Below are 18,351 nucleotides of genomic sequence, written 5' to 3' on the forward strand. Positions count from 1 at the left end.
ATGAATAAACAAATCTAAGTTTACGTGATTAATGCGTAGGTAGTCCCGATCACACCATTATTCATTTAAACTAAATTAAATGAAATAGTTCACCATCACTTTAACCCTCTGAAACTAAGGTTGTAACTCGATGTTTAAAGTTTGAAGGCAATCATGTGTAGATATAGATATATGTTTTTACGTAAAGTTGTAGTTTATGATGTACAAACAAATAGCTAAAGATTTACGAAATAAATAGAATCGCATTTAACAGTATTTCGTTATTTACCTATGCCCTAAAGTGATGTTCGACTTAGCAGCTCGTGACATCGCTAATGTGTTGCCATACTGATATTACAAAAATCAACGTATATTTTGAATAGCAAATTGTAGCGTTTACCCGTAATATTGTAAGTTTTTACTATTTATACCAGTGTTACGAACTGATGAAAAATTAAGTCGAATACCGCTAATGCCTTTGAAACCTAACTAGTCATTGTGATGACGTCATTCCGCTGAAGTAGATGGCCGGCGCCGCCGTCTCCCGGCAGTTTTGGAGACCCAATGCCATGCCCAACAACATACTAAAAGTTGGTAGCGGTTTCCGGCTCTGAACTATCTCTGCGACCGTTTCCCATAAGGCATGGCACTAAACTAGAAGTTGATACATAAAACATCGTCTACTGAAATGTCACACAAAATCAAACACGTACTTACACGTACAGGCTAATTCGAACGTACACTGACATCAGAATGATACTTGAATCATGTTATTTAGTTATTGTGCGTCTCGCCCGAAATCAGGTAACTTTGATCCACAACTTTGGTCTAAATTCTAGTTCCAGTAAAATATAAGAATAAGTAAGCATACCTAAGTATTTTCCAAATTATGTTGAGTACCTATATATGTAATATAGAAAGAGCATTATTTGTATATCTATGTATACCTACAAATCATAGAGGCTCGTTAAGAATCAACGTTAAAAACTGGACCATAGTTATACTACAACCTCCTGACCCCTTTACCTGATTCGAGTTGGCCTGTGTGTCGACCTTTAAACAAAGTACAAATAAAATAATGTAACGGTACTTTCAAATGAGTGACAATATTTTCCTGCGAACCATACGACCATACAGACGGATACCATGAAAATATTATGAGGTACAAATGCTTCCAAACTATTAAGTGTCACTGAAAGTAAATCTTGTCATGAGATTACATTATGGTTTGTTTCCAATTGTGTCACTTCCACGTCCCGAACAAATGATGAGGGAACCAAATAAAAATACTTTCCCTAAGAATTTATAAAGAGAGAAGAAAAGAAGTGAGCGTACGTAATGATTTTTCAATATTTGTATTGACAGAGAAAATAAGGGGCCGCGTGCGCTCTTCGTGCCTCCGGGTGCTTCAATTGATTTCAAACACACATTTTTTACAACACAACGAGGGCAGTCAGGCGAAATGTGATTATTACACTTCCTGGCGGTTTGGGGCGCTTCAAATAAATTTGACAAATATATGTTCTGATTAGGTACCTTGAAAACAGGTAGAGGTAGAAGAATAGACGGATATGTTGTGGAGGTGTAAGATTTACAAGTTTTACCCTTGGTGGTGTATTGATAAACGTCAAAATATGATGATAACAATTTTATTTGCAATGAAAAGTGAAGTGATAAGTATTGATTTTAATGTAGGTAAGTTACCTATTTTATTTAACAAACTTATTTAAGCGGACAGGGAAAACTCTTGTGAGACTTATTTTAAAACGGGTCACTCGCGTATTATTAAGTGGAGCTCGACATGTTACGATCCAATTTTCGAGGATCTTCTTCACGGAGCACTGACTCGCCTTCATTGGTAGAGGGCGCGATGCCATTTACTGCGGGCCAAAGCCCTTAGTAATACGTGAGTGACCCGTTGTAACACATTGAGGGCCAAGAAACCGACGGTCGGGTACGGTACAGGAGCATTCCATGAAATTGTCTACCGTTGTCCCGTACAAACGCGAAGTTTCTGAAGATTTAAAGGTATAAGAGTTTCCTTTTCTATGACAAATGGCCAAAAATATGCACAGAAAAATAATCGCCTGCTTTAAATGCCGAAAAAAAGTCGCAACACAGGAAATAAAATGCGTTTGTACGGGACAGCCCGTGGAATGCTCCTACACTGTTCGTAGTGAATACGCGCTACATACGGCAAAACCGTGGCTACGTGCTACGAGTAACCCGTAGCACTTAGTGGCAATGAATGTGTTATAATAATTTTAACAAAAGACAAGTAGGTAAAATGACAATCTTTGATTGCAAAATATGTTACCAAAAAACAATTAAACAAGCCAAATCAGAAAAATGCATTCAAGTCTTTGTTTTGTATCATACCAGTTAATACATTTGTGCCTTTGTTCGTAATTTGAGTAAAAAAACTGAATACTTACTTAAGAGTTTTATTAAATTTATGTAAAAAACTATATTAGCTTTAGTTGTAGTGTAACTGTTGAATTGAACGTTGTACATTGCAACTGTCAACGATATTATACTCGCTGAATACCTATAGTTTTAATTAAATGCTTTTATCGAACCTTAGGATTAAGCTGGGTTGGTAATTAAACCCGGCCAGGATTAATGACCTTTGTCTGCAGGTATACTCTTTGATTTATTAAGTCCGGTGTTTTGTTGCTTAATACTTATTAATAGACACTACATTTTAATTAAATTACTGGTAGATTTTACTGTACAATTGTTATTACAAAGTGTTATTTGGAGTATAAATTCGGAGGTTTAACGTTTACATAACAAGGCACTATTTACTGGCGCGTACTTGAGCAAATGTTGACACGCCTCAGCGACGCGACGCGCACGCGCCTATTTACGATTGCTTTAATTCAATCCCAGTCTCCGCTTACTATTTTTCTCGATTACTAATCACAAATACAATAGTCCAATTAGGAAACCGAAGGGTCGGCGGCCACAAGTGGATATGGCTCGTTGAATTAACAAATAAATTTAGTCGAAATCGGTAGGGTAGGTAGGTATCACTGTCGGGGCCCAATATCAATATTTAAGCGGGGCGCAGTCTCGCGCTCCTTGGCTGTTTGTCTTGTGCACCGCGACTCATAATGGCTGAAGGGCTGTTTACATTCCACTATGGAATAGGAATAACCTTGTTAACATTGTCGTGCCCCTCGGGATCACCTGCTTTACGTGACAGAACCCCAACCGACGGTTATACAAATGGATAACTTACTGAAATGATTTTCTTTGTCAATCTGTTTAAACAGACGTAGGTACTTTTTGACTGGCATATACGTAAAGCAAACATTTATTCATTCAGTATAATTTTAGGGCTTATAAATATTTAACGTTTAGAATGTTTAGATTATGTTTCTGAATAATTCGTCTAAATACTTATAACAAATGTAAATTTAAAGCGAATATATGTTGGAATAACTTACTAACTAGTACTAATGTTTTGAGTTGCTTGTTACAGTTGTTCCTTAATTACAAAGTGCTACTAAAAAGTTAATAACTGATTTAAAATATACGACGCGATTCGAACTTTAAGATATCGCGCCGTTAGACATTCACTACATATGAAATAGTAAAGATATGTGACGTTCCACGGCAAAAAGTACCTTATGGCAGCTGGCGCTTACGCTTATTATTAACGCCGCTCCAATATTCAGTCGGGGTGATGGTACCTTTCGCCGTGGAACTTCACATATCTTTATTATATCTTATCTAGTGCATCTCTAATTCATTTTCCCGAATCGCGCCGAAAAACTGATCGCAAGGCACAATACCAAATCAGCGTAGTAGTGCTACGTCGTAGCAGTTCGTAGCACGTACTCGTAAGTCTCGTAACCTACAAAAATCTACGAAAGCAAGAAAAGCACACGCGCTTCATTTTTGCTGTTAGAGGATGCACGTGAATTCTTACTTAAGTTATTTACTTTAATTTTTAAAACAAGTATTTTAAAAGAAGTACGAAAGACTAATGTGCAAATGCCTTTGAAATTTTATTGTTTGAGGCATTCTATCCATATTCGGCCATCTATGCATTGAAACAAGATAATAAGCTTATAATTGGTGATAGTTACATTGTTAAGCATCACTATATTATATAATTAATATTCTAAGACACTTAAACGGTTTAATTTCAGTAAATATCCTATTTTTTGCTATAAATTTCAAGCTGATCTAAAGTTAATGTCCTTACCAACTAAGTAGAACCTTAAAAATAAGAGGCAGCTGCCGGAAAATCATTTTGAGGAGCTGTCTCGGCGCGGGTAATCGATCTAAGGGCCTCGTCAACGGCGGATTACACACAAGCGTACTCTGATCTGCATGAATATCACCCGCACTTAAGGTGACCCTTTCAAGCCGCCATATTTAGAAAATTCACACAAAATTCTATGCTCAACGTCGTGAAAATTTTAAAAATATTAGTTCTTTTAGACTTTTACGTAAATGTTAGTGTTCATTGTTTTAATCAAGCGATTAGCAGCATATTATCTTATGTGTCTGAAAAAAAAAACAAATGAGCTCCGGTTTGGTTTCAAGGTGGAGGTCCTAGTGCCCGTGGTCCGCTCTTTGAAAAGTGAACCTTTGCGCAATTGTGTGGCGCAATTAAGTGGTTCTTATGTAAACGACTGCCAACTGACTGAGCTCTGAGGGAAGCTTGGTTATTTTTAGGATTAACAAACTATTGATAACTATTCCGGTTTCCTTACGATTTTTTCTTAACCGAAGAGCAACTGTTATATATCAAATGTATTTAATTTATTCACAATCACATCTTTACTTCTTCGAAACCCCGAAACTACTTCCAAAAGAAGATCACTCGATATTTCATACTTTAATATGAAAATCTACCATATTCCCCAGCTCCATATTTCAAGAAACATGTTGAAAACTCCTTAACTGAAAAACTTTAGCATCCTATTTTTATAGTTAGATCACAAACTACAGGTGAGCCCAAAACTTGGGCTCATTATACAGTCAGCAGCAAACTTGCTAGAAGCAGGCTTGGCCGTGACAGGCAGAGCTAGAATGAATTATTCAACCGAGGCCGGCCTCTGCATTACGGTCACAAAACCGCACCTACGACTACAATGCACTAAACTTAATAGCTTACATGGACAGTCCGGAAGAATGTTTATACGGTTACTTCATTCTGGGGCCCTATTTGATCCAAGGAAGTCACAAATTACGCTATGGAACGCGTTGCCATCCCCGTTAAGGCAGTGTCAGTCTGTAGCGTCGCTGAAGGCAAAATTAATGAGGTTATGGCAATAACACAAAATGTCAACTGAAGGACACGTAGGTAGGATTGTGCGGTTATATATATTTATATATTTGTATGTATTTATATATATGTACATATGTATATATTTATTTATTTAGAAGTAATTAGTAATATTGTTATGGACATGTAATTGTTTCGTATATCTATATATGTATATGCCTTTGCACCTAATGCATCACATTGTATTAAGTTATGTTCCTAGGGTTAGCTACTTCTTTTAAGTCTCGCCGTCATGTACATTTTATCTTAGTTTGACTACCATTTCATATGTATCTCTCAGTTACTTAAAGGTTAGCTGGAAGAGATCCCTTAACGGGATAAGTTCGCCTTTGTACACATTTATTGTATTCTCTCTGTGTTATGTACTTGTTTTGTGCAATAAAGTGTTTACTACTACTACTACAAAATTATGAATAACGCTTGTTTGTAATAAGTGGTCAAGACAGTGCTGTTCAATAAAATTTTGCAATACAACATGTCGCCTAAAAGTCTGTTAGCATTAAAAAAACGACAGTTTGGCCGTGCTGTCGTCCGTAAACATCAAAGAGTTGAACACCAATAAAATAAAAATAAAATAAAGTAGCCACATACCAGTGATGTAATTTTATATAATTATCTGAATTTTAACTCATCGTTTCTTTTGGTATCCGTGCTTTCATGTATATTAAGTAGGTACTAATACCGATCTAAGGGACGAAATACATAGGAAGTGGAATGTTCTTTTGAGTATATATACGTAGAGTAGAGTGTATGCTGCGCTCCTGTCTTTTTTTGGCTCAGCCATGGGAGTTTCATATAACTCATATATACTTACTCTTATTTACCTATTTTTATTTCTTAAGACTTATTAAAATAATTCGAATATACTAAGTATAATAAATCCAATTTTATGATTATTCTACCTTTCTTGTATCGTAACGCAAGTCACATCAAATGTACAACCGCAAAAAAGTCACATTAAAAACTAGAATCTTGTAAGTATTTCTATGGGTTTCAAAGTTGACAGAACGTACTCAGTAAACATTCACAAAAACCGAATGAATCGCAACTATATTTAAGGAGGATGAATAATTCAGAGGGAAAAGGGCCAGTCGCCGAACCACTTTTACGTTGTGTCAGATTTATATCAGCAACTGACCTACACTGTTTTGAGAGTAAACTTAGTACAGAGAGCTTTATAGGTCGGCTCGTCCGTTTTATTATATGCGTGAACTAGCGATACCGTAAGTACACCACTGCACCGTGCGATTACATGTCTTCGTCCTTGCGTTATCCCGACATTCTGCCACGGCTCATGGGAGCCTGGGGTCCGCTTGACAACTAATCCCATGATTTGATGTAAGCACTAGTTTTACGAAAGCCACTGCCATTTGACCTTCCAACTCAGAGGGTAAACTAGGCCTTGTTGGGATTAGTCCGTTTTCCTCACGATGTTTTCCTTCACCGAAAAGCGACTGGCAAATATCAAATGATATTTCGTACATAAGTTCCGAAAAACTCATTGGTACGAGCCGGGGTTTGAACCCGCGATCTCCAGATTGCAAGACGCACGCTCTTACCGATAGGCCACCAGCGCTCCTCACCGTGCGTGCGATTACATAATCGATCGTTAAGTAAGGTATAAAGTTTACTTGAGAAATATAATATCGAGTCAAAATGCCACAACTACACAAAACCTCGGGCATAAAAAGTATACGGCGTTGTTAATAAGGATATTTATTTCAGAATAATTTCACATTATATGTATTTATCAACCTTCTCCCCAACGCTTACCTACTTAAATCCCCATTTTAATATGAACACTGGCAATTTTCTGCAACTGGGAATTTTCGAAGTGTCGCCTCGTATTTTTAATTGAAACGACGTGAAGGTGGCAGGGGCACAAGAGCACTCGGTAAATAATTCAATTGAGCAGATTCGTGAGACTTGAAATTACCTATGTAAAAATATTACTATCGATTTACCGGTTTCTTAGTAAACAAGGTTCCGTACCTGTAAATAGAATATGTTATTAGAATAACATACACTTGAGTTTTATCTTTTTGACTTTATTAAAATTAGAAATAAACTAGGCGGATTGCGCAGGATACGGCAGCATGTATTGCATTGCGGATGACACTTTACATATGTATGCAAAATTTCAGCTCAATCAGAAATCGGGAAGTGGGTCAAATTTAGCTTCGAAGATACCTATATTTAGCTTACAAGATAGTGTGGGTCAAAACCCACACTAACTAACAAACTAAGAGGGTAAGCCAAATAAAAGCTTGTAAAAAGCCTTAAAGATATCGAACTGCCTTAACTTTAACTTAAGCATGTAATCTAGTCTTCCTCAGTCTCATTTCAATAATGCGTTGGCATCCTCTAAGTGTCGTCTTGTGTTTTTGATTGAACGGTAGCAGGGAGCGTGCATTGACGTATATCTCAGGACGGGCCTTACGGGCACTAAAAATAGTACTAGCTCAACGACGTCACTCACGAATTAGAGCCAATCGCGCGCGTGATGCGAGCTCAGGAACCAATCGCGTTGTAGCGATGTCACATCGCTGTACTGGCCCCATTCTTATGGCCCGTAAGGCCAGTCCTGAGATATACGTCAATGGAAGCGAGCAGGAGCGCTCAGTGGATTATTCAGCTGAGACAATGCAAAATTGTCGTCAGGTTGCAACTATCCGTTATTTATTGAAGATATTTAATACTGGTTTATTACCAAGTACTATCAGTACTTATACACCCACATGCTACCGACCTAGCTACCCGGACGATAGTCATGTTCTTGCTTTTTGCGCTTGATTTTATATTTATTATTTGGCGGCACAGCATGTTTGTTGGTCGAATGGTCGTTTAGTTAGTAAGGTAGTGGTACTGGTGCACAACGCGGTCCCAGTACATGTCACCTTGAAACTTAAGTCATTGTCAATAGAGGTGACAGCAGGGTGGCATCTATTGGGCGTTAGCATGTCGAGCACTAGTACCACCACCTTAGATTGATATCCTATCCATAAGAAAATGTCACCAAATCTTCGATGCAAATTGCAACAATTTTGGAACAGACCCTACAACAGCTAATTAAATATTACCTTTAATAATTTATGCAAAATGAAAGAACGAAGAAAACTTTAAAGCTGGTAAAATAAGCGAAGGCGTCAGGGCCGTCAAAGATATTAAGATGAAGGAATTAATGATTGCGGCGGTTGCGGATTTTATTTTTTAAGAGCCCTATTAGAGCAAGGAAATCCCGCAGTTTCAGGGCTGGCAGAATTGCTCGTCATAAAACCAGGGTTAGGTATTTTGCTGTGTGACTCCAAACTCATGCCTCAGCCAAAATTGACGCTTCGAAATTTATAGGTCTCGGAAAAGCGTGATACATGTTTTTGCTGTCGAAGTAAATCATGGGACCTGAGAGTAAGTCTATATATGTTATGTTTAAAAGCAATAGGTTTAAAGTTAGGTATAAACCAGCAATACGTACCTATATTTAAAAAAATTTAAGACCTCTTAAAAAAATCACATTTTAAGGTATCGTCTTGGGTTGTCCCATTCGTTTTTCCTCAAGTTCTTAAATTAGTCCTATTCTACTTTCGTCACCCCTTCTACATTCGTCACAATCGTCAGTGGCTTTCAATGTAGAATGCGTGACGAAAGCAGAATAGGACTAATTTAAGAACTTGGCGAAAAACGAATAGGACGACCCAAGACGATACCCATTTTAATACGGTTCGGTGAACTCTGGTCAATGTTATTTCATACTCGTACCATCACGCTCCGCGATTCACCATTTAGGGTCCTAGCTGAATTGGATGTTCAATACTTACGTTATAGAATTTCCTATTTAGCAAGAACCCTAAATGGCATAACAATCCAGTGTGGTGACTGTACATGTTTTAACCATAAAGATGACAGGTCACTGTATATGTAGCTGAGACAATGCAAAATTGTCGTCAGGTTGCAACTATCCGTTATTTATTGAAGATATTTAATACTGGTTTATTACCAAGTACTATCAGTACTTATACACCCACATGCTACCGACCTAGCTACCCGGACGATAGTCATGTTCTTGCTTTTTGCGCTTGATTTTATATTTATTATTTGGCGGCACAGCATGTTTGTTGGTCGTCGAAGGAATTAATGATTGCGGCGGTTGCGGATTTTATTTTTTAAGAGCCCTATTAGAGCAAGGAAATCCCGCAGTTTCAGGGCTGGCAGAATTGCTCGTCATAAAACCAGGGTTAGGTATTTTGCTGTGTGACTCCAAACGCATGCCTCAGCCAAAATTGACGCTTCGAAATTTATAGGTCTCGGAAAAGCGTGATACATGTTTTTGCTGTCGAAGTAAATCATGGGACCTGAGAGTAAGTCTATATATATTATGTTTAAAAGCAATAGGTTTAAAGTTAGGTATAAACCAGCAATACGTACCTATATTTAAAAAAATTTAAGACCTCTTAAAAAATTCACATTTTAAGGTATCGTCTTGGGTTGTCCCATTCGTTTTTCGTCAAGTTCTTAAATTAGTAGTAGTTAGTAGTAGTCTAGGAAGGAATGGTGCCAACTAAACAGACTCCGTACCGAACATGGACGCTGTGCGGACTACCTGTTTAAGTGTGGTTGGCGAGACTCACCAGCATGTGACTGCGGGGCCCCAGTACAGACTATACACCACATTATACATAGTTGCCCGAAACGGAAATATGTCGGAGAGGCCCTAGACCTTCACTCGCCTAATGCACACGCTGCCCAATGGGTGAAGAATTTAGATATCGTATTATAAATATTGTAATTGATAATTAGCGACTCTGTAAATGCCATACGAATAAATAAATTAGTCCTATTCTACTTTCGTCACCCCTTCTACATTCGTCACAATCGTCAGTGGCTTTCAATGTAGAATGCGTGACGAAAGCAGAATAGGACTAATTTAAGAACTTGGCGAAAAACGAATAGGACGACCCAAGACGATACCCATTTTAATACGGTTCGGTGAACTCTGGTCAATGTTATTTCATACTCGTACCATCACGCTCCGCGATTCACCATTTAGGGTCCTAGCTGAATTGGATGTTCAATACTTACGTTATAGAATTTCCTATTTAGCAAGAACCCTAAATGGCATAACAATCCAGTGTGGTGACTGTACATGTTTTAACCATAAAGATGACAGGTCATTGTATATTTATTTATTTATTTATTTAGATATTTAATTCAGGCAACAAGGCCCATATTACAAATACCTTACAGACTAACATACATATGTATTTTATAAACTTAAAACTAAACACTATTTAGACGACAAAACGGCGTGGCTCCGTTGTATATAGGTACTCTTTTGCAAATGAATTGACACAAAGGAAAACAGCGGTCATTAGCGGTACACTACAGCCCTACTGAGATGCCGGTGAGAAGTGTGAGGCTAACGAACCTCGCATCTGCTCTACACAACAATTAAACTGCGTGTTCAAACTGGAATGCTGAAACTGGAATTGTGGTAATTTTCAAGTTATACCTCCAAAAAATACTTGTAGGCCGCGGCATTTGAATCCCTAGTGTAAGTTTATTATTTCATAATTGCATGCATGTAGTTGATACAAAAGATATTAAATATTTTGGTTCTTACATGCTACTTGATTCGGTTTTAATAGCGTGACGTGCATTCCCGTACTTGCGTTTCGTCTATTTTTGTATGGGATTTTGAATAACGCGCCAAGCGGGACGTTTTGGAAACTCAAAACCTCGTACAAAATGAGTAAAATGACATTTAACGCAAACGCGTACGTCACGTCATATCACGCTATCGAATGAAATTTACACCGTGGTACAGGTTATTGTGACGCTTAGGTATGTTCTTAGTTAAATGTGTAAGTTAGAACGTTATTATGTAAATACTAAAATGTAAATGCTAAATACTACTGTTAAAATCAAACCCCTTACCGTAATCGGGTAACAGTTGAAGTTTCCGAATATTGATGTGAACGGAAATAGCTATTGGGTGTCTTAATATAAGTAGTCAACGCATTTACTATTATATAGTTATACATATAAATAATATTGTGTTGTGTGACCGTTAGGTACTTCTTACTCTTCAGCTATATTTTAGTTATTAACGTTAGTTTTCAGCCATTTGAATTTACGTTGGAAATAAACAGTAAATCTGTAGAAATACGTGCATCGAACGGGAAATCGCGTCGAACAGTAACGAGGTCCGGCACAAATTTAACGAAGCTTGCATTTCCTCTTTGCTACAATTAAACAACGCGTTAAAATTGGAATATTGCAGGCGATAGGTAAAATAGTTTTGTTGTTTGACTGATGTACAGTCATCAGCAATAGTATCTTACACAACTAGGGCCGCAAAAATATATGACGCGCATTTATTGCGCTCCAAATAAGAACGTGTCATATATTTTTGCGGCCCTAGTTGTGTAAGATACTATTGCTGATGACTGTACCACCTACTCAAAGGTCATGTTACAAAATGATCATGTGTCAACTACAGTTCACGCAGGATATCCGAGGAATCATATCATAGAGCGATACGAATCTACGATCAGTGGGTACATTGAACGCCACACTCTCCCATTTTTTTGCTAGAAATTTCTCAAAGCTCCTCTGCGAACTATAGGCATTGTCCGGTCGCCACCACATATATCGGGGTTGCCAAGTTACAGGTCTAAACAGTGAACACGCCTTTACTGTGAAGGTATCAGATAACATTTTCTGATTTTTGAATGACCCGCTCCGATTAATTTGATTGTTACTGACCAGAGACGCAAGATATTTTGCCGGTAATAGCTAAATCTACACATTTCTTCGAAGAACTTTCTATCGTAGCTTACCTCGGCATCATCTAATTGCATTTTAGATTTTTTTTTCAGAGCTGATTTTATATCAAAGTAATAAGTTTCGCTTGACAAGTGTAAGTTTCGAATAAAGGATACGTTAGGGCACGTTAGACCGGGCCGTGTCTGGGTCGGAGCTTCCGGCGCATCGTTTTCTATGGAAAGCATCACGTGATCACCTGTTATGTCATAGAAAAGTAAGCGCCGGAATATAGGTACATAATCTTATTAAGTTATCGTCACTTTAGATATAGAAGGTAGCCTTTTAAGTAAAACCGCTATAAATACTATAAAATACCAAAACATAAAATTGTCATTGAAGAATGATATCTAACCCAGATTCAATGAAGCATGCATTTTCTTTGCAGATGTAGCATTGAGCGTAAACGTTGTTTTATTAAAATTATGGGATTTCTTAGTGTTAACAAGCGAGAGAAATGGCAGGTTTTCACTTTAGTTGGAATTTACACTCCTTTAGATTTAGACGCTGTCATTGTGACAATATAATATAGCAAAATATTAACATGAAGTGTCATTTATATACCAGTATAAAAAATAAGTTCAAAAACTAAAACCCGACTACTGCAAATCGCGCTCTAAAAAGTATGAAACAAGATAGAATTCTTATCTAAAATTATCAAGCAGGAAATGTTATAAATGTTACCATTTTTTTATACAAAAATACAACGTAATATAATTTACTGATTTTTATATATATACAGAGATTCAGAGGATCGCCGTGGTCGTATGCCACGATTATAAACTTAAAAGTAATGTGGCATACGACGACGGCTATCCTCTGAATCTCTTTAAATATATAAAAAATTCAGTAAATTATATTACGTTGTATTTTTATATAAGAAAAATGGTAACATTTATAATATTTCCTGCTTGATAATTTTAGATAAGAATTCTATCTTGTTTCATACTTTTTAGAGCGCGATTTGCAGTAGTCGGGTTTTAGTTTTTGAACTTATTTTTTATTTAATTAATTTTGGGGTCATGATTTCGTTACTAACTTTTTGAAGTCACTTTACTTTTACTTTTTTAGTCACTTTTGCGAGGGCGTCCTCAGTACAGAAATGCACGCAGAGCGCCGCCTATATCAGGCTGCGCCCTTTAGTGCCTATGAGGGCGCCGAAGGCGCCCGGTTTTGGAACGCGTACGTCGGGCTACGCCCGACTCTTTTAGTATGACGGCGCCGAAGGCGCCCGGATTTGGAACGCGTACGTCTGGCTGCGCCCGACTCTTTTAGTATGAGGGCGCCGAAGGCGCCCGGCTTTGGAACGCGTACGTCGGGCTACGCCCGACACTTTTAGTATGAGGGCGCCTCGCCCGGCTTTGCAACGCGTACGTCGGGCTCCGCCCGACACTTTTAGTATGAGGGCGCCGAAGGCGCCCGGCTTTGGAACGCGTACGTCGGGCTACGCCCGACACTTTTAGTATGAGGGCGCCTTCGGCGCCCGGCTTTGCAACGCGTACGTCGGGCTCCACCCGACTCTTTTAGTATGAGGGCGCCGAAGGCGCCCGGTTTTGGAACGCGTACGTCGGGTTACGCTCGACACTTTTAGTATGAGGGCGCCGAAGGCGCCCGGCTTTGGAACGCGGATATCGGGCTACGCCCGACTCTTTTAGTCTGAGGGCGCCGAAGGCGCCCGGCTTTGCAACGCGTATGTCGGGCAACACCCGACTCTTTTAGTACGAGGGCGCCGAAGGCGCCCGGCTTTCGAACGCGTACGTCGGGCTACGCCCGACACTTTTAGTATGAGGGCGCCTCGCCTGGCTTTGCAACGCGTACGTCGGGCTCCGCCCGACCCTTTTAGTATGAGGGCGCCGAAGGCGCCCGGCTTTGGAACGCGTTTATAGTATGAGGGCGCCTTCGGCGCCCGGCTTTGCAACGCGTACGTCGGGCTCCGCCCGACTCTTTTAGTATGAGGGCGCCGAAGGCGCCCGGTTTTGGAACGCGTACGTCGGGCTACGCCCGACTCTTTTAGTATGCGGGCGCCGAAGGCGCCCGGCTTTGGAATGCGTATGTCGGGCTACGCCCGACTGTTTTAGTATGAGGGCGCCGAAGGCGCCCGGCTTTGGAACGCGTACGTCGGGCTACGCCCGACTCTTTTAGTATGAGGGCGCTGAAGGCGCCCGGCTTTGGAACGCGTACGTCGGGCTACGCCCGACACTTTTAGTATGAGGGCGCCGAAGGCGCCCGGCTTTGGAACGCGTACGTCGGGCTACGCCCGACACTTTTAGTATGAGGGCGCCGAAGGCGCCCGGCTTTGGAACGCGTACGTCGGGCTCCGCCCGACTCTTTTAGTATGAGGGCGCCGAAGGCACCCGGCTTTGGAACGCGTATGTCGGGCTACGCCCGACTCTTTTAGTATGAGGGCGCCGAAAGCGCCCGGCTTTGGAACGCGTACGTCGGGCTACGCCCGACACGTTTAGTATGAGGGCGCCGAAGGCGTCCGGCTTCGGAACGCGTACGTATCTTGTAAAAAAATTGACCGTTTCATACTCGTACATTTTGGCTGATCAGGACCTATATACCTATTCACGTTATAAAATGTTGCAGGACATTAAAAAAACACCATGTATAGCAGCCAAACAAATTTCTTTTGCAAAAACCTTCTTGTATCGCCGTAGTCGCGTAACACGCGGAATAGAATCTAGAGCGCTTGTAGATTCATAGTTCGAATCACCTAACCGATAAATTAATGTTTTATCTGGCGCATGCAAGCAAAGCCGGGTGTAAAAGCTAACAATATTTATATATTTGAAATGTGCTAATTGAGCTCTTTCCAATGATGTATAACACATCATCATTACTTAATTTTAGTTTATTGGTTCGTGACTTTATGACCTCTAGAGGGCGCATTGTTCATTTTTTTGTGACGCCATATAGCCTATAACCAGGGGACGATTAAGACGATTCGAATGACACATCGTTTGTTAAAATATAATAAGTACTTTAGAAGTTATGAGGGAACAGATGAACATACATACATACATACATACATACATACCCACATACATACCGGTCAAAATCATAACCCTCCTTTTGCGTTGCCGTAGTCGGGTAAAAATACCTACTCACATTGCATAAAAAACAAACAGTGTCATTTCAATGTACCTACGAGGGTTGCACTGAAAATGTCGGGAATAGAGAAAACTGTCGCATCTAGACAGTCAATCTTTATTTTAATGCATACTTAAACTCAAACTGACCACGCATATAAATTTTCTTTTGAAAGTAATCATTCTGTAATGCACACGGCTCATAATCCCAAAGTCCTTTTTGTATGGCGATTTTGGGGCCTTAGTGGTTTTGTATGAAATTCGTGGAGTAGCCAACGGAATTGAAGTTTTTTTTACATATATATGTATATAAAAGATTTTTTTACTGTTGTCATATGAATATTTAGGAATGTCGAAATCTGCCGACATGCAACTTTTTTGGCAGTCTTTTTAATTAACAGCACAAATGCGATTTTAATTTTTGACGTCGCTTTGGAATGACATGCTTCTTTAAGATCACCCATGGGATAAAATGAAAGTGACTTTCATATTTAATTTTAACTGCAAACGAGCGTACGATGAACTCTAGTTCATAAAAAAATAAGAGAAGCCCTTTGTAACTTTTATTTGTTCGCTGAGGGCATATTGAAAACCGTTTAAAAATATGATCCGAAAAATCACTTGGTCAAAAATTCAAATAATGTTCGACATACAATTTTCAAATTGCCAGTAATTCTTAAATACAAATGACAACCAAATGGAATATACCTTAAAAGTTTTATAAAGAGTTACATTTTTATAAATTATATGCCTCTTTCTATTATGTTATTTCTAAGTGTCCCATTCCCGAATATTTCAGTGCGACCCTCGTACAGACTGTAAATGACATGAGTTTACTTACTGTATTCAAGCGTCAATCATAGTAACCGCAGCCGGTAATTTTATATGGTCAATCTAGTAGATAAGTGATCTATTATTGAGATACAGGATAGGTACTCATTTATTATCCGCTTACCCCGATGAAGTGGAAGCTCATATCCTCTTCGGAAAACCTTATTTATTTTCTTTGCCAATTCTCATCCCATCGTTATCTAATTTTATTGACTATTGTTCGTCTTATTTATGATTCGGTGAATTGTGTTACGATCAGACAATGGTAAGGGCCCGCCCTATCGTACTTAATTGTGTTAAATCAGATTTCTTTTGTTACACGATGTTATTTACTGTTTAATTAAAGTCTGTTGATTCATCTTTCTGTCAATTATTTTCGCTGAGAAGCCGTCAAAGTCTCAGGGGGAGCAATTGGGATAAAATAATCTTCGTAAGAACACACACTTGACTACAAGCATGGAAGGCGTTTAGGGCAAGGCCTTCGAGACTCGTTACTTTCTATGACATCATTATCCGTTCTAAGATAACGCTTGATAATACTACTTAAGTACTTTTCTAAGCTTCAGTATGTATGCATATGTAGGGTTGAATCTGAGAGAATTTTGGTGATGTTTGTCAGATAATGGGATGTATGGTTTTTAAATGTTAAAAGTGCCAAAGGCGATGAAAATGAAACAACTAGATTTAGGATAATTATATGGTTGTTTCTCTCCTTCCAGAATCTAACAAAAATAAATTGCATTTAAAACAATAATATTGCTTTCTCAATCCACGATAATCGCCAGTCAATCAGTGCTAACTCGTAATACTTACCTTCTAAATACTCCAAGAATGATACTGTTCCTGGACACCTTACATAATTTTAATTTATCAAAACAAGTATCTAACATACCTAATTAGGTACATATACCTAATTAGGTATATGTAATTACATAGAACTACGCAGGCTCAATATTACTTAAATAGAGAAAATTATGGGTTGGGTGGGTTAAAATGCTAATATGTACCTATAATATATATATACCGTGGTATATCATGATCATGACTTTGTTTTGCACATTACATTGCTATTACTGTCAAAACCTGAGTAAATTTTTTTGTTATTTTTATGGCACCACTCACGCGCTAAAAATTAAAATACAAATTTACTCTTATTGTGTCCGTCGCCGGCAAGGAAAATATTTCTCTACAAAGGGGTCAGCCCAAAAACACTTTACATTATTCAGACACTCAATATTCATTCACACAGAAAGCTTTTATTTTCTATACTATTGCATGCTTGATGTGCTATAAGTATTTTTGTATCCAATATGTACTTGTAGATAGGTTATACAAATATTATATGTGTATGTATATTCATAAATACAGACATAAAATTATTAATTAATGTATCGCTCTCAATATTATTGAATATTGATTAGTGATTACGTATTCGCAATGCAAAATTACACGAATCGTTATGTAATCTCCAACGCAACATGTTTATCAGCAAAAATACGAGTAATGTAGAGTAATCAACATGAACCTGTCAATGGGAAATGAAAACTCTTTGATCCTAGTTACAATAAAGTAAATATGTATCGGTCTCAAAATCGACAAATATGAAAGGGGTATATAAGTTCGTCAGTCCATTTGATGTGCACAAGCAGAGATAAAACGTCGTTATTATAGAAATCAAAGGGCGAAAGTTGCAAGATTAGCCGCCCCTCTCTTCCTGATAAAGCTAAGTATTCACAGGCGATCAATTTGCCAGATTTATGGCTGGAGAAAAATACGCGGACAAGGGGTCGGTCGCTGTATACCTAACCTAACGTAATTTTTGCTGAACCTACACTTTTTTACCGCCACAGAAAATGTTGTGGCATGGAGTGACTCGTCGAGCGACCACTCCAGACAGGTCGGTAAAAACCATGTTTGTTAATGCGATGACCTATTGTGGTTAGCAGCACACAGACACGTTTTTTACCGACAAGTCTGCCTTTTTATTTTTAAACGGTTTTACTTGCTGCTTTTTTTGGTACCTACTCCGTGTAGCCTACACACAATTTTGAAGTAGGTACGAGTGGTGCTCATTCTGTGTTTCTGTTGCTGGAGCGGCCTACCTACTCAATACCGTAACTTTGGTTGGGCTTTGCGCGTAATTTTGAGAGTGAAAGATGTAAGTAGTATGCGCTCAGTGCGCCTCGCGGCTATCTATAGTGAATGCGCCGCTTTAGGCTTATTTCATGTCATTGCCAATGGTGAGCGAAAAAAAGTTAAAACGGAAACTTTTATCTACTTGACGGCGGGATCTGAGGTAATTGCTTTTGATGCCAGAAATAAAAG

At 38.8% G+C, this 18,351-nt stretch overlaps 1 protein-coding gene across 1 annotated transcript in view; it reads left to right on the forward strand.

The window, feature by feature from the left end:
* Positions 1 to 18,351, forward strand: part of LOC134664557 (ubiquinol-cytochrome-c reductase complex assembly factor 1) — a 460,862-nt gene that overhangs the window by 94,201 nt on the left and 348,310 nt on the right. The window lies entirely within an intron of this gene.

Source organism: Cydia fagiglandana, chromosome 5, assembly GCF_963556715.1.
Source record: "Cydia fagiglandana chromosome 5, ilCydFagi1.1, whole genome shotgun sequence".
NCBI lineage: Eukaryota > Metazoa > Arthropoda > Insecta > Lepidoptera > Tortricidae > Cydia > Cydia fagiglandana.